Raw genomic sequence first — 15,753 nt, forward strand, 5'->3', positions numbered from 1 at the left:
ACGTCAGCTCTTATTTTATTGTTTCTGGACAGTAACATTACCAATTAGTTCCTATTCTCTTCTAGTTCATTGTACTTTTATCACAATTCAAATAATGAATTGAATTTTGTACGTCATTCTTTCACGCATCCTTATTTTTTGCAACAGAAACATGACTTTTCAGAGACCTGACTGTCAAGTTTCCCTCCTTTCTGTCCCCACAAATCCCCCTTCAAAGCTGACTTGCTTTCACACATTTGGGGATATACAGAGAATATATAATGAATTCACTGAGCAAAGATAGGACCATCCAGAAATACTGAAAGAGGAATATCTGGGCCTATTTTTCAGCTAAGATGTCAAAAGAAAGTCTGGAAAATGCAATCAAACTGGGGAATAAATGCACATCTGACATGAAACTGAAGGCAGGATTAGGACAAGAGGGACAAAAAACCCAAAGACAAGATGAAACACAGCAAGAATGGGAGTAACTATAGAAAGCAAAAACACTGAGGAGCAAGGTCACTCAACAAAGAGTGAAAGAGAAGCCTGACAAATAGACAAAGGTTAAAAAAGATAAATTAAAAAGAATTTAGTTGAGAGAATTGGGCAGAAGAAACTGTACAACAGAACTCAAGCAACTTGTGACAGCACCCAAAACGTCCATCACTGTTCCTTAACTGTCAACAAATACACTTGCAACAAAGCAAGCCTTTTATTCATTCCTATAGTGCCATAAGGATGGCAGGCTTACTAATGCTATCAAGTAATCAGAGGGACATGGCTACAGAACAGAGTTAAAAATAAAAAACCTGAGCATGACCTTATACCCAGGGCAGTATGGTGTCACAAGATAGATGGATTTGTGGAGTGAGTTTGTTTTTTAAAGTGAGACAAAAGTCACATACAGTATTAGTCCATTACAGAAAATAGTTACCACTTAGTTCACATAGTCAAATAGGGTTACAAAGATAACACTAGCATTTCCTTTAGTAACATGTTACTTTATCATCTTTTTTGGGTATGGCTGTTTCTTTAATATCAAAATGAATTTTGCACTAAGTTTTGAAAACTGACAAATTTGGACTTTACTGCCTGAAATCATGCAACCAAAGCAATTCACACATAACTTCACTAAATCAAAATAAAACAAATTAGGCTACTCAAACCAAAATAAAAAACACCCAAAGCATCCTTCTACACTGGTTTAATCAGGCAAAACTAAGAGAAAGAGCATCATAGCTTATATTAAATCCATCACTTCTTACAGTTAGTTCAATACTAAAAAAACCCAAAAAACTGATTTATGTATAATCTTGACAAAATTTATATCGTTTACCGAGAAAGTAAAAGTCGTCATTAATGAAGTTCAGTAACTGGTATCTAAAACGTGCTTGCCTATTTAATAGTTATGTTTCACCAAAGTGAAAGCAACTTGAGTGCAATACAGTGGGTAATAACCTGAATACATCAAAAGAAAAGTATGCTTCCAAACAGTAGAACAGAAGGTTATTCTCCTGGGGAGTGCAAGCAGCCAGTTACTTTGCAAACCCTATGCTGCCCACTACAACAGAACATGCTGCAGCTTAATGGACATTCCCCTGAAAAGGCTAAACCAGCAAAGGAAAATAGGTACTAAAAAATTCCTGAGCTATGTGCATACTGCCTCTTTAAACACATATTAGACAGTTAAACAAAGTACATGTAGGCTTTAAAGCAAGCACTTTTACAGTGTAATAGAAACAGTGAAAATTAACAGCAGATAGGAGTCCAAGACACGGTTCAGGACATGCAGTGAAAAAACCCCCACCAAAAAACCCAACCACGATTAGAAAAGAACCACCTCAGCTTTCTGAGGCAGAAGTATAAGAACACTCACGACACAAAGTTAGCATAACAAGTTTATTATTACTCAATACATCAGTTGCAAACACCATCTTTGTTTGATTAGACAAGCACCTTTACATCTACAAAGTATTGATACTGCTTAATTTCCTTTTAGGAACATTTCTCCAAATTCAAAAATCCTATTGTAAATAGTCATCTCTGAAAAAATGCGCCTCTACATTTTTTAATTTGTATATCAAGAAATCTGTAAGCACATCTGAATAAACACACCTGTTCTAAAAAACCAAAACAAACAATCAGACCAAATAGAAGTTATTGTTATTCCTTTCCCTCTTTTACAGAGTATCAACAATGAGTTTAAAAAGAAAGAATCTACTTTCTTTAATGCTTTGGAAGAATATGCATTTCTGCTCTGGAGATCATCAGCAGATCCTTCCATGGCTTCCCCTTTCTGGAACGTTCACACTATTTTCAGGAAAGCTCTTTCTTCATCTCATCATCAGTCTTTTTCCTTACCTGGGAATCAATTTTGTACTTCCCAGTACAAAAGAATTACGTGGAAGGATATATTCTAGACATAAGTGTTCTATTTTCGCCATCTTCAGCAATTTTTTTATGTTTTAGAAAAGAAAAAAAGAAATAAACATGGATTACATCATGTCTCAATTACACAGGCATAGAGCCAGCAATCCTGGTTAAGGGCTGAAAAGAGTGACAGACTTACATTATCATGCATTTCTTGAAAGCATAAAATCACCAGGTAGGGGTTAGATAGAAAAAGGATTCTTCATTTTTGCAAACCAAGTAATCTTAAGTAAATTGTCTTCCAAATATTTTAAACTAAATTAGGTATTCCCAAAATAATTCCTCTTTTAAATAGGAAATGAACCTGAGCAAGAGATTAGTTTTGAATCAGTGTTTCTGCATCTCCCTCACCTCGTTTACTAAAGCAGATATGCTTATAATCTACAAGCATCAGAAACTCCTATTACTAGAAAACACTGCAAGAACAGCACTAGCAGCAGCAAGCTTCCATCACATTTTTCTGAAGATACACTTGAAATCTGCTCAAACTAATTTGCACATCTGCCAACGAATCAAACTCTCACAGCAGAGGTGACTTTGCAGATGTCCTAACTTTTCTGAGGAAAAGATTGATCATAAGTTTCCTTCATAGTACATTAGATAATTCCACTCTGAAAACATAGAAAAATTATGAAAAAGAAAAAATTATGCCAATGTGCAGATCTAGTGAAGAATGTATTAATGTGACCAATTCCTTGATTTGCTTTGCATTTCAATTTCCTATTGTATTGGAAAAACATTTAATCAGATTTACAAAAAAAAAAATCACCTAAAGTCTGATAATTGCACATCTGTGTGAGGCACTCAAATAACTTCACAAGTACTTTTTTATTAACAGTCCTTTTTTAGAACACAGATTTTAGACAGACAAAGCTGCTTCATCAAAAGAAAAAGTGCTACACCTAAACAAATGTAGTCCAGAAAGAATGCTATGGATCTTTGCTGATTTACAATTCTGTAACTAGCTGGTATCTTTCCCACTAGCTGTGAAAGATAACAGCTGTATTAAGCAGGAATATAGAACTAGTTAAAAAAAATTTTCTCATCGTCAAAGCCAAGTCCTGACTTTGGACTGTGCTAATAACAGCATGTCACTTTTTGTAAAAAGCCAGCATATACCCCAGTGATAAGGAAAGTTTGCATCAGGCAACGAGATGCAACAATGAAGTGCAAAGATGCCCAGCATAGTCCCATGGTGACAAAATTATATATTTTTGTCAAAAGCAGACGAGAAACCTTCTAACAGCAGAAAAAATTGCATAAGATTCTTGTCCCTTGAGTATTTAAAAATCTTGTTCCCACTTTTGAATTACATAAAGCACAGCAATAGTACGCAGTTTTCTGCATTTTTATATGCAGATCTCAAAAAATTTTCTAGAGGACAGAAACATGAGTATAGTAGGTTTATACCTAAGAAAAATAAGACCATTCTTATAATCTGAGAACAGACACCTTAATTATCCACAGGTGTTGGAGGCCCATAACACCAAATCACAAACCTCCAGACAAAACTACTGACCTATATTATACAAGACTGCTATTAAGCAACATTACTGCTCTCTGCAGCAAGCACATTTTCCCAGGGCTCTACTCCTGTACTCCCAATATACATTAGCTGAAGGATGACAGATTTAGATTAGATATTAACAAGAAATTCTTTACTGTGAGGGTGGTGAGGTACTGGCACAGGTTGCCCAGAGAAGCTGTGGATGTCCCCTCCCTGGAAGTGTTCAAGGCCAGGTTGGATGGGGCTTTGGGCAACCTGGGCTAGTGGAGAGTGTCCCTGTCCACGGCAGGGGGGTTGGAACTGGATGGGCTTTCAGGTCCCTTCCAACCCAAACCATTCTATGATTCTATTATATCAGCATCCATTCTCTATTATATTTTATTTGTGAATAAAACTTTCCTAGAAATGGGTTTTAAATTCTGACCATGCAAAGTGGGGGGGTAAAGGATTTGGCAGCTTGCCCCATTGCAGTCATTCTATTCCAATAAAAAAAATTTAAAAAATAAGTCTCCTACATCTTCATCAAAAACACAGGAACAGATACTTAAATTAATCATTGGCTAAGTCAAACTACTCTGCCCAAAAGGTTCAACAACCTCTTCTTATACGGAGACACTTCAAAGATTTGTTTCATACACAGCCCAGAATCTACTACACTGGCATGATCCAGTGTAGTAGATTCAAACTTTTGGATTTTTAACACAACCCAAACTCATACACACACATAAAATGGAGTCTGAAAGGATAGAACATGTAACATTTCTAAAATATCTATCAAGAAAACTATCATCTTTCACCGAACAGTGAGCAAGACCTGGCAAAACATGATTACTTTGATGCAGTTTTTAACTGAAAGGATTTATTCTCTGCAGGAAGAGCAGCAGTGCTGATATTTAACTGACAGTAGCCCTACACCTTTGAAGTTTCACATAAAAACACACTATGCCCAAGAACCTCTGAAACAGTAGAGAAAGCATACAAATTAAGACATCTAAAAGCCCAAGAGAGTATGGGCTATCAGGGAGAAAAAACTTCAAACAGCCAGTCTGAAAGTTTTAGGTTACAGACCTTAGGGGACAATCTTGAACAGTTGAGTCTGCTTAGCTGCACATAAGTTACATCTACATTTAACACTTCAAATTTTGCATTTCTAGTACTAAACAAATACCTAATAATCAAACAAATCTCAAACATTCCTCATTTTATGCTCAAACTAAACCCTTGATTCGTGCCAAAGTAGAAGGTAGTATTTGCAGAAGACAGATGCTTGCGGACAGCTTAAAAAAGTCAAGGTACTTTAGTTCACAGGACTCCAGAGACAGGTCCTGCTTTACCACTGGCCGCAGTAGAGAAACTGCTTTCACAAGCAGAACAGCCTAGAACGATTCCCTTTCTGCACCTCACAAAACCAACTTGTACAGCAAGTTTCTTGAAGCATACTTCAAAACAAACATGGAAGCAACCAACTGAACTAAGAGGATGTTTGGCAGACTGCACTTAAAACTTCACTTAGAAGATGCACAGGATTTGGTCTGCTACCATGATTTCAGTATTACTGATTAGATAGTTTTGCTTGAAGTTTACTTGCAAGTTTTAAATAATAAAACAATATTCTTCCTCCCTCTAAACCACATATGTATTCCTTCATCTTGACTCCTGCTTAGCATTTGTCAAGACCTGCATCTAGATTATAACCCAGACTGACTGTTACTACTGTGAGTCACTACAATAACAGCAATTCATCTTAACTGGCTGAAACACATCCAGCTCGATTTTCATGCTGAAGTGACTACTGATGCTGCCTTACCTTGGAGCTACCATTTTGTCAGGAAAAAAAATCTTCAGGACTAACTTTTAAAATCACATAACATAGCATGACAAATACTAAAAAGCAAAGGAAAAGTAGTTTAAAAGCAAAAAAGGCCATTCATCCTAAATATCAAGGTATTTTCTAGCTGAACTAACACTAATCTTGGTGGAAAAAACCCAACATCACAGCTGAATCTGCTTGGGATGCTCCTCCTAGTTTCACCAAATATGCAGTTCACCTTATTTATAACAAGAACATATTGTTGGTTCATGTTCAACTTCGGACACACACTCAGGTCCTCTTCAGTGAGACTGCTATTCAGCCAGTCACTTTGCAGCTTGTACAAATCCATGAGGCTACGGAGAGGCTATGGGAACTCTGCAGGTCTCCTCATCCATCTTCAGCATGTTTCTGCTGACCCATTCCTCGTGCATATCTAAGCTCCTCTTGACTCAAGTGCTACTGTTTAGGTACATAACCCCCAAATCACTAGACTATCATCAACTTTCCTCCTCAGCTCACATGTGATTAAACTGGAACTTTACTGGATTCTAGAGACAAATTGTTATACAGGTACCATAGAGAAGAAATACAGATATTTTTGCTTTCATTTGTCTATACTTAGAAGGCTCAAGCCCTCATTTGCATAAAACACATAAACAGTAGAGCAGGGGGGGGCAGCAGGGGGAAGAGCTGCAAGAAATCCTACCAAAATGTCTTCAGAGAACTTCATGAACAGTGGAAGTGCAAAGGACTAGAGGGACTATAGCAGTTAGCAGGACAAAACTTCAGTAGGGAAACACAGCAACCAGTATCTTTGTTTCAGATACAATCTACTGAAATTCTGATGACAAAGAGAACAAAGTCTATACAATCTAACAACAGTTTGATTCTCTTCACACTACAGAACCGAAACATACATTTTTATCTACAAGTTGAGTATGCGTCCCTAAGAGTTGCAAATTCAATGCGGACAAGAAGATAGCAAAGCCTTTTTAGTAAGACTTGTAACTTCTTATAAAGATTAACCTTTCATAACATTTATCTATTGAATGCTTAACAAAGATACCCAGAACTGTTGCAAATTTTATGTAAAAGCCAATGTTGAAAACATCAAAAGAGAAGAATTAAGAAAATCTCAAAGAATTTGAGTCACATCTCTGACTCAAAGAATGCTCTTTTTTCCCCCCTTAGTGTTACTCAGGCAGTCTTCTGACAAAACACCACTGTTTGCCATTCCAGTTTCCAGGCCAAATAAAGATAGAAGAATAGTGTCTTAGGTTTCCACAACTAAGAAACTGAAGTCTGGAAGGGAGAGTAGGAAGAAGGGAAATAGTGCTATCATGTGATTATGTGGAAAAAAAAAAAGTGCCTTCATATGGTGAGAAGTGTAGAAAGGTAACAAAACACCACAACTAAAGTAAATGTTTTTCAGTAGTTATTAACTGTATTTCAAAGCTGCTTTTTCTATTTCTCTCTCCAAAAAGATATTTCATATTTCAGTAGAACACTTCAGGACAACATAATTTCTTTTCATTTAATTGCTTTTTTTAAATGGTCAAAGCCATTCACCACCCATGTCTACATGGCTAACTTGCACCCAGAAGTGGAAGCTTTGTGTGACAGAGCACCCATCTTCTGAGCGTGTCAAGGTTATTTACATACTTCATGTATTCAATATAAGAAAAGATGACACTAAACACTTTCACAGTCACACTGCAGAATAAATGTCCTCTAACATACTACTCCACAGTATTTCCCCAGCAATATCCAAGGTTTTTTCCCCCAAAAAGGTTTTTTGATTCTCTTCTGATAAAAAGATGTAGCAGATGCACACAAAGATTTATCCAAGACAGATATTTGTTACCCCTCCCAAACCAAAACTCAAGGGTTTTGAGCAGTTAAATTAGCAGCTATGTTTATAGCAAAAAATGCAAATTAATGCCTACAGTTGCTCTGCCCAGACGTAGCTAATATAGAGACACCCTTAAGCAAGAGTAGTGGAATTGGAGAGAACAGTTCAAGTTTTATCTAATCACACAATGATGCTAAACAAGCCTTACGTACCCCGCTAGAGAAATTCAAACCATACTTACATTAACAATGCTCCCCATTATTGACTTACTGGTGAATCAGAGCAGTTTAAAAGAAAAAAAACCAAAACAAAACATCAACCAAACACCCCCTAAGTTATGGAAATAGTGAAATAAAACAACACTTCTAAATTACTTTGATCAAGTTAAGTTTTGACTGTAGATTATTTATGTGGATAAAGACAGAATTCAAAAGTGTAGCTTCTCAATATCTGCTCCAGTTAAGATTTCAAAGTCTAGCGTATATGTAAACTTTTCCCACAGTTTGGTGTAGGAGATCAATGCATAATCCCTGTTTGCTGCTGGTTACGCTAGAAACTGTTTAAGCCAACGAGGAACAAACTTACAATAGGAAAAAAATAAACCGTGCTAACTATTGTAATTTTAAGATCTCAGTGTTTAAAAGTCTGCATAATATCACTCAAGCAGTTCTGAAAATTTCATCAGAAACATGTCTATTTCAAAACATAATCAACAGAGATTCCACTGTATAAAGGAACTTCCATGCTAAAACACTTTCTAAACTGATGGCTGGTGTGTGTGTGTGTGTGTGTGTATATATATATATATATACATACACACACACTACTTGCTCACACAATTGAACATGAATTAGAAATACACTTGCTTTGAACTGGAATCACACAGCCAATACTTCCAGGAATGTAAGTTTTCTGGTCCTTGTGAATTACAAGCTATGCAAATGCCTGCATAAGATTATGAAGATATATATACATACACTGCCCAATGACCGCATTTAAACCCCTTTAGTAAACAGCATTCACATTTACCATTTAGTACTGTTCAATAAAAGCATGTCTTCATCTTCTCTATCAATACATTTTCCAGTAAAGAAAATTCAAGTTCACATACATAAATCCCGCAGACAGCCTTTCAAAGAGCAAGGGTACAGTACAAGACTTTCCCCAATTACAGGAAGAGTCAAGCTCCCCATTAGAATGACAATTCAGCAGAAATGCACGTCACCAGAGAGCTTCAGTTTTAAAAACTAAGTTCTCCAAGGTCTAAAATCCCTTGGCATTTCTTTCCTACTTTGTATTGCCTGTCTTGAGAATACCAGCAAGCTCTTCTGGCAAAAGCAGCACTTCAGTCAACAGTTCAAGGTCAATATTTTCATCTTACTGTACAGAAAGCTTGTCAGCTATGGCTTACTATATTAGTCAAGAGTCTACAAAATATATTATTAGAAATAGATAGCTTGATTACTTATGAGGCTTAAATTTGCTGAGGAGACCACAATATTTGCATCCATCAGTAGAAAGAGATTGCAAAACATAGTTTGATGACTGACTCAAGTATGAATTTAACTCCAAACTCCTTAATTTAGGAACAGTGCAAATATCGCTGAGTGAATATAACATATTAGTACTTACTCAATCTGTAGTGCTCCTACTTGCAAATTTGGGCAATCTACAATTTTTCTTGTGATATAATCATAAAATTTCACTAGTCTCTGCAAAAAAGCATAACAGTTTCCTTACAAACATGCCCCAATAGAAGAAAGACATTTTCAAAGTTAAGTGGTGATTTTTACTGGGGTTGGTGCAAGGAGGACAATGGTAGGAAGCACAACTGCTCATTGTGATCACACAATTTAACTGCAGCGATAGCTACTGAATGAACTTCAGCATTGTGGGAAGAGTCTAGAGGATTGCTGAGATCAAGTTCCATAAGGACCCGAACCAAACCTAAAACTGCTGACACTTTAAAAAAGCTGTCCTGCCTTGACCCCAGTTGTGTGTTCCTGTCCTACATGACCCCTCCATTAAGTCAACATGAACATCTGGTGACCACACCGGCCATCCCCCTAAGAAACCGCTCTGCGTTAAGAGACTGTCCTGCTAACGTCAGTCAAAACCCAGAGCAGCTTCTCAGCCAACTGACTATGGAGTTCCAGGAATGCCTCTACCGACACAGGAGAAAAAAACATCTGACCAGAAGCAGGGCAAGTTACCACTTTGTGCTGTAATGCCGGTTTAGATGACTGCAAATGTACACCGGACAGGTTAGAGCTGCACCATTACGCAGTCCTCCTCGGGCTGTAAATCAAACTGGAGCTGTAGCACTACTTATCCAATTCAAAGGGCAGCTCCTGCCAGACTTAAATTTGCAGATGAATACTCATATCCATGGTAAAATACAAATCACTGTTGCCAAAACTTCATAATGAACATGAAAACTGCACCAAACCCATAATATACTACAGACTTCTTGTTATCCAGCCTCTGGCCTCCCTTTAAAAAAAAAAAAAAAAGACACATTAACATATTCTTTTGTATCATGTTTCTTTTGGATTTGGGAAAATGATTTAAAAGAACCCTCAAATGTTTAAACCCAAGAAACTTGTATTATTTCAAGTATCTGTGTGCTCACCTTGAAGAGTATGAAACACTAATATACAGAACTGATCAGTATCGACTACTTTTAGTTGCAAAACTGCTTTTAGCCTATCCTGCCACCCTGTTCAACGCGGGGTACTCACTTTTGAGTAAAGTTACAGATGCATGGCTAAGAGCACTCTAAATTCCAAGCTTCATGACCAACTGCCTTAAATTAAAACTTGGTGCTAAGTAGACAAGATCTTAAACATTTAGGCATGTATTTTATAAAGAGCTGATACATCTGCCATATTAACCAAAACCAGTGCCTACTGCCTCAACCACTGTGACTGTGGTTACAGTCACTCAGTGCAGCCTAAGTCAATGCTATGGCAGAGACAGGTATTTCCCATCACCTCCTCTTTCCTACCACCTCACCGGTTCCAGAATCGCTGTTTCCAAGACACAGGCCAAAACACAAAACTGAGTCAGATTAGAAACAAACACTGTACTACTGCTCACAGAAAGGGTCCCCCTGTACAGCTGCCTGCACCACTGTATGAACTCTGGTACCATGAAAAGACAGGCAGCAGAATATTATGATTTTAATTATTTAGAATAATTAAAAATTCTAGGTTACATAAAATTTACTCCACTGATAACATTTTCAAAGCTTCAAAATTTAACAGAATTTATTTTTTTGAATCAGCACATTATACTGAAGACTAATTAAATAACGGCAATGAGCTCATGACAAGCATGTTGTTAAAATTTAACAAGTGTATGGGAAAAAAATCCTGTTTAAATGAAACTGAAGATAAACTTCTAACTCATTTTTGATAGAAAAAAAAAGTGTACCAGGGTTACTTGATGCAGTTTATAAATGACCAGAAAGGAATAGATGTTTTCATTTGTGTCTGAACAGTGTGAAAAATTGCTTATATTTTTATATCTGTATTCTATATATTTGTAAGAACACTACCATGTAATTGTTTGAAACAACACTTGTGTACAACACAAAAGTTTTATCAGGGTTTATCAACAGTAAAGATTAATACTGTAGAGCAAGTCTTTCCTCCCATAACTGAGGGAAATTGTGATAAAAGCAATGACTAGAGAAACTGCTTAGAACAGAACCCCCAATTCCTGGTAAGACTTCATGGCAACTTAGTACAATTATTATTAGACTTGGTATATTTTTCAATCCTTAAAGTATATTTACATGGATTTTCAGCGTTAAATATTATCCCATATTATGGAAGTTGGCACTTATTCTTCCTTTTCAACAAGGTTTCTTAATGAACAAGGTTTGGACTGTTTTTTTTTTCCCCTCAAGTAAAAACCAGGTACACAGCTTCCTAGATAAAGTGGGATCTGTTTATCAGGGCCATTCTTGCTACACAGAAGCATACTTCTTCCATTTTATAATTTGGTGCAGAGGTAAAACAGCAACAATATCTGTTAGTTTACTTTCAAAGCATAAAAAAAATTGGTCTCTAATGTCCCTCCACATTCAGAGAATGCCTTGCAAATTGTAACTGTGATCACCCTAAGCAAATAAGGAACTGTACCAAAAAAGTGTAATGGTTCAAGGGAAAGTATCAAGTCAGTAGTAGATTAAAACAAGTCTGATGTTCTGACTTGTGCTTAAGTTATTAAAAAGTACTACAGTTTTCATATTTCTTTCTGGGACAGTTTTTTAGGATTTGTCTGCTTTAAATCAAGTCCCTTTTAGACAAGAGGAAAGGGTTTGAAATAAAACCTTTTAAAATAAGCGAACAATGAAGGGCTGGAAGAGTTAGCCACTTTTCTAATTACAACCTCCACAAAAATGCAGGCTTCTACTATGCTATAACACATTCAGACCTTTTCCACTGTAAACTTTAATCTACATTACCACAAATTGAAAAACAATTTTAACCAGTATTTCACACAGCTGTACATGCACTGTCTTTATAATATATGTGTTATCAAAAGTAATATTGCACAACAGAAGAGAAACTAGCTTACTTTCTTTTCCTGGTAAATACATACTTCATATCACATTTCAAGTTTCACAACAGAATGATTGGTACACCCAGTCTGAATGCAGAGAGCTGGTTAAACCAGAAATGACATTCTATTAAATGCTGACTAGTTTTTTTTAAATACTAGTGAGCCAGAATGGATTGCTGGTAAGTTTAGCACCATTTTAAAAATATGGTGTCAAGGATGCTATAAATTGAAACGAAATTAATAACAAAATACAAACAACAAAGAACTACTTAGCCATCAAAAAAGTCTATTTCTCTGCTCTTACTTTCAGATATACTCTATAAGAGAAGACCATTAAGGTTATTTTAAGGTTTTAATCTTTTGAAAGATCTTTACCATATCCTCTCCCCACCATTAAGCTCTAATTGTTCAGTTTAACTGAGGTTTACTTCTCAATGACACTTCTTCATTAATTATACCAATGAAACCTGCATATCTGTATTTTTACTTTGTATAAAACTTTCAATAACAAAATTATACAATATCAGGAATGAAAATACCGCAAATAAAGAATAAATTTTGTAAAATTCATCAACACAATAAAGAAAGTTTTCAGCTTGTTTTTACAACTTTTCCTGCACTGAGATATGACTAGTAGTTTTCTAAATTACAAGCTAGAGTAACATATGGGCAAGGCTAAAATTATTTTCATTTCCAGAGTTAGTAAACCAACTATAGAAATTCCCAACATACCAACCCTGTGACTAGCAGATACAAAAAGTGAAATATTTTGCACGGAATCATCTCAGTAAAAAGTTAAACTGCATTCCTTCCATATTCCTACTTAACCAAAAGCCTTCTTCACAATATTTTTTTTTCAGGTGAGTCAGAAGAGTAAGACATCTGCTAGGGATGGGAACAAAACAGAAGATTTCTCATCCCCGCCTCAGATCAAGGCCTCTCTTTTTTGCAGCAAAGGCAGGCATTCTAGTACCCTCTATCTCAAGCGCAACTTAGGATGGCTATGTTCTTACTTCCTGTGGTAACCTCTGTTGATAAGAGGAATACAAAACCGATGAGAAATTTTCAATTCCAACAGTCTAAACAGTCTAATGTTTACCGCTGCAAGGATTCAATAGAGGACCAACACTTCAGATAGCAGGGAAAGACTTTAAATGTCAGTCACTATAAACAGTTAAGTTAAAAGGCTTTAGTAGCTCTAGAGTATTAAATTAAACGTACACTAGTTAATAGCACCTAACATTCTCTGCAGCTCAAAAAGATCTGTGTTTTTCCACATCTTTCAATATTTATTTCTCAAAATTGATGGTCTTAATATAATCTGGTCATTCTGTCCACTTCCGAAACAGTCAGATGCAGGAAGGTTGTGTAAAGCTTACCTTCTAGAGTGTAGAGCAGTTGGGCAGAGAACTCCAAAAATGCTAACAGCAAAAGCAATTAAAGACATGCCAGATTTTTCTTATCATGCTGAGAGTGTTTAAATGAGAAGTCTTTTAACTACATTTTCAGATCTTCTCATTAGAAATACTACAGCACAACTGAACAAGATGTTAAGAATCAAATTTTGAAATATGTTTTATGATTATATATTCTTATATTAAAGATGATGGCAGAATATTGCGGCAAACTTTTGAGAAGTAAAAGTCAACTTAGCTGATAAAGAGTTCAGGAGGAGGAAACCTTGAAGTATTTTGACACAGTATCATTTGCATACTATAAACTCTGACACGTATGTAGTGCTGCCTTTCTTAAAGGAAGGACAGTTTGAGTTCATAAAAGCATAAAAGAACAAACATCTGTTGCAAGACGTAGGAGGGTCTAATGTCTACACAGGAAAACAGATTCCCAAATACCACTCACAAATTGCGGTTAAGGATATAATGAGGTACAAAACTAGTAGAGTACAGAACTACTTACCTATGACAACTTTTGTAAGACAACTGGATGTGCTTAAATGAGTACCTATATTTCAAAATACTGTATTTGAAACCATACAGCTATCTACTCAAAAGAAAGAACCTAACAGTCGGCAAGAGAGAAATATCATTCATCTTCAAGGTGGCACAAAGTCTGAGTTCCCTCCAACGGAAGAACATGGAAGTTGGTTTTTTTTTTCAAATTTAACAGGTGACATAGGTTTGCTACCCATGTCATAATCGCAGACTGGTGAGTCTCAATCAGTGGAATGTACCACCACACCGTCATTAAATCCACCCACCTTTCCACAATAAGCAAGTGCCTGCTGCACATGGCTGTATCTACCCGTAACGGCTAGGGCGTCCCAAGCCGTATCTTCAAGCAGTCACAACCCAATCTCCGCTCAAATCCAAGGCGGAGAAAAGAAAATTAGCAACAACAACAAAAAAAGTATAAAAAGGTAGGATTAAGAAACTTGGGCTAGACTACAAGCAGACACCTATGCAGCAGGCAGGAAAGGGGACCACTTGCCTGCTCCCGGCACCAGCCTTCACCACCACCTCAGCCCGCCAGCCCACCCCACCCCGTGGGCCCGGTGCCGCGGAGCTGGGCCCTGCGCTCAGCTCATCCCGCGGACAAGGCCTGAGCCCCACGCTCCTGCGGGCGCGCCTGCCCAGGCAGCCCTGCGGCCCCTCACCGCTGCACCCACCCGCCACCGTTGGCGGGCCGCGCCACGGTTCGGCCCCTTCCTGGCCCTGACCGCACCGCTTCTGGGCCGCGGCCTAAAAATGGCGGAGGCAGCCGCACTTCCCAGGCTGCTCACCCCCGCGCCCCACCCCGCCAGCGGCCCAGCACCGAGCCGTACTCACCGTCCAGCCGGTCTCTCGTACCCCGACTCCGCGCCCTGTCGCCTCGCCACTCGTCTCGTCCCTCCGGCCCCGGAAGCCGCCGCCTCACGAGCCCCCACCGCCGCCAGCCGCCATCTTCCTTCCCCCACCAGCGACCGGGCGGCGCACGCGCCCTACGTCAACACGCTCAGCGGCGCGAGAGGCGGTCCCAGCGCCCGCTGGGGCACGGCGGTTGGAAGACGGCGGCCAGTGCGCAGGCGCGCGGGGCAAGGCGCGCGGAGCAGGGCGCGCGCTCCTTCCGCCAACCTCCCGCCGCGCCACGACCTGCGCCGGAGCCGCCGGAAGTGCCGCTCCCCCCCCCCGACCCTTTCCCAAGCAGGTGGAGGCGCGAAGAAGCGCGCGCATGCGCACTGAAAGGCGGGGAGGCGGCAGCGCGGCTGAGGGGACGGGCTGCGGTCCCGGCGGCACGTTGTTCTGGGGAGTCGCGCCCGGTGTCCCTCCCGCGTTTTGTTGGGGGAAAAGGATGACCAAAATCCAACCCATGGACCCGCCGTGGCGGGGGAAGCTGCGGCTCCGCCCCCCCCCCCCCCCCCCGGGCTGTGGTTTGACGGCGCTGTGGGCAACAAGGCCTCTGCCGGCTCCTGTCTCTCCAAACGGGCAGTACCGGCAGCTGGACAAATTATTGCTTCCGAACCGCATCGCCTTGCTCCTCTCGCATAGGTCTGTATTTCTGTATTGCTTCATGTTAATACTCCACACGTTCACAACAGAATTGCACCTTGCACAATTCCCTTGGACATCTTCCTCTTCCCCATCTCGATTACCAGGTTTC

General features: G+C 38.9%; 1 protein-coding gene across 7 annotated transcripts in view; it reads right to left on the reverse strand.

Annotated features, from left to right (window-relative positions):
• WDR33 (WD repeat domain 33) overlaps nt 1–15,160 on the reverse strand; it is a 72,139-nt gene extending 56,979 nt beyond the window's left edge. For 2 of the 7 annotated variants that reach the window (XM_075760830.1, XM_075760832.1), the window contains exons 1-2: nt 14,943–15,113; nt 9,217–9,296 (exon numbers count right to left, since the gene is read on the reverse strand). The gene's annotated coding sequence lies outside the window, so the exon portion shown is untranslated. Of the gene's footprint in view, nt 1–9,216; nt 9,297–14,942 lie in introns of all 7 variants that reach the window. The other 5 variants (XM_075760829.1, XM_075760831.1, XM_075760833.1 and 2 more) reach the window with 5 other exon arrangements.
• Between the last annotated feature and the right edge of the window lie 593 nt (nt 15,161–15,753).

This window comes from Balearica regulorum, chromosome 9 (assembly GCF_011004875.1).
Source record: "Balearica regulorum gibbericeps isolate bBalReg1 chromosome 9, bBalReg1.pri, whole genome shotgun sequence".
In the NCBI taxonomy this organism is placed as follows: domain Eukaryota; kingdom Metazoa; phylum Chordata; class Aves; order Gruiformes; family Gruidae; genus Balearica; species Balearica regulorum.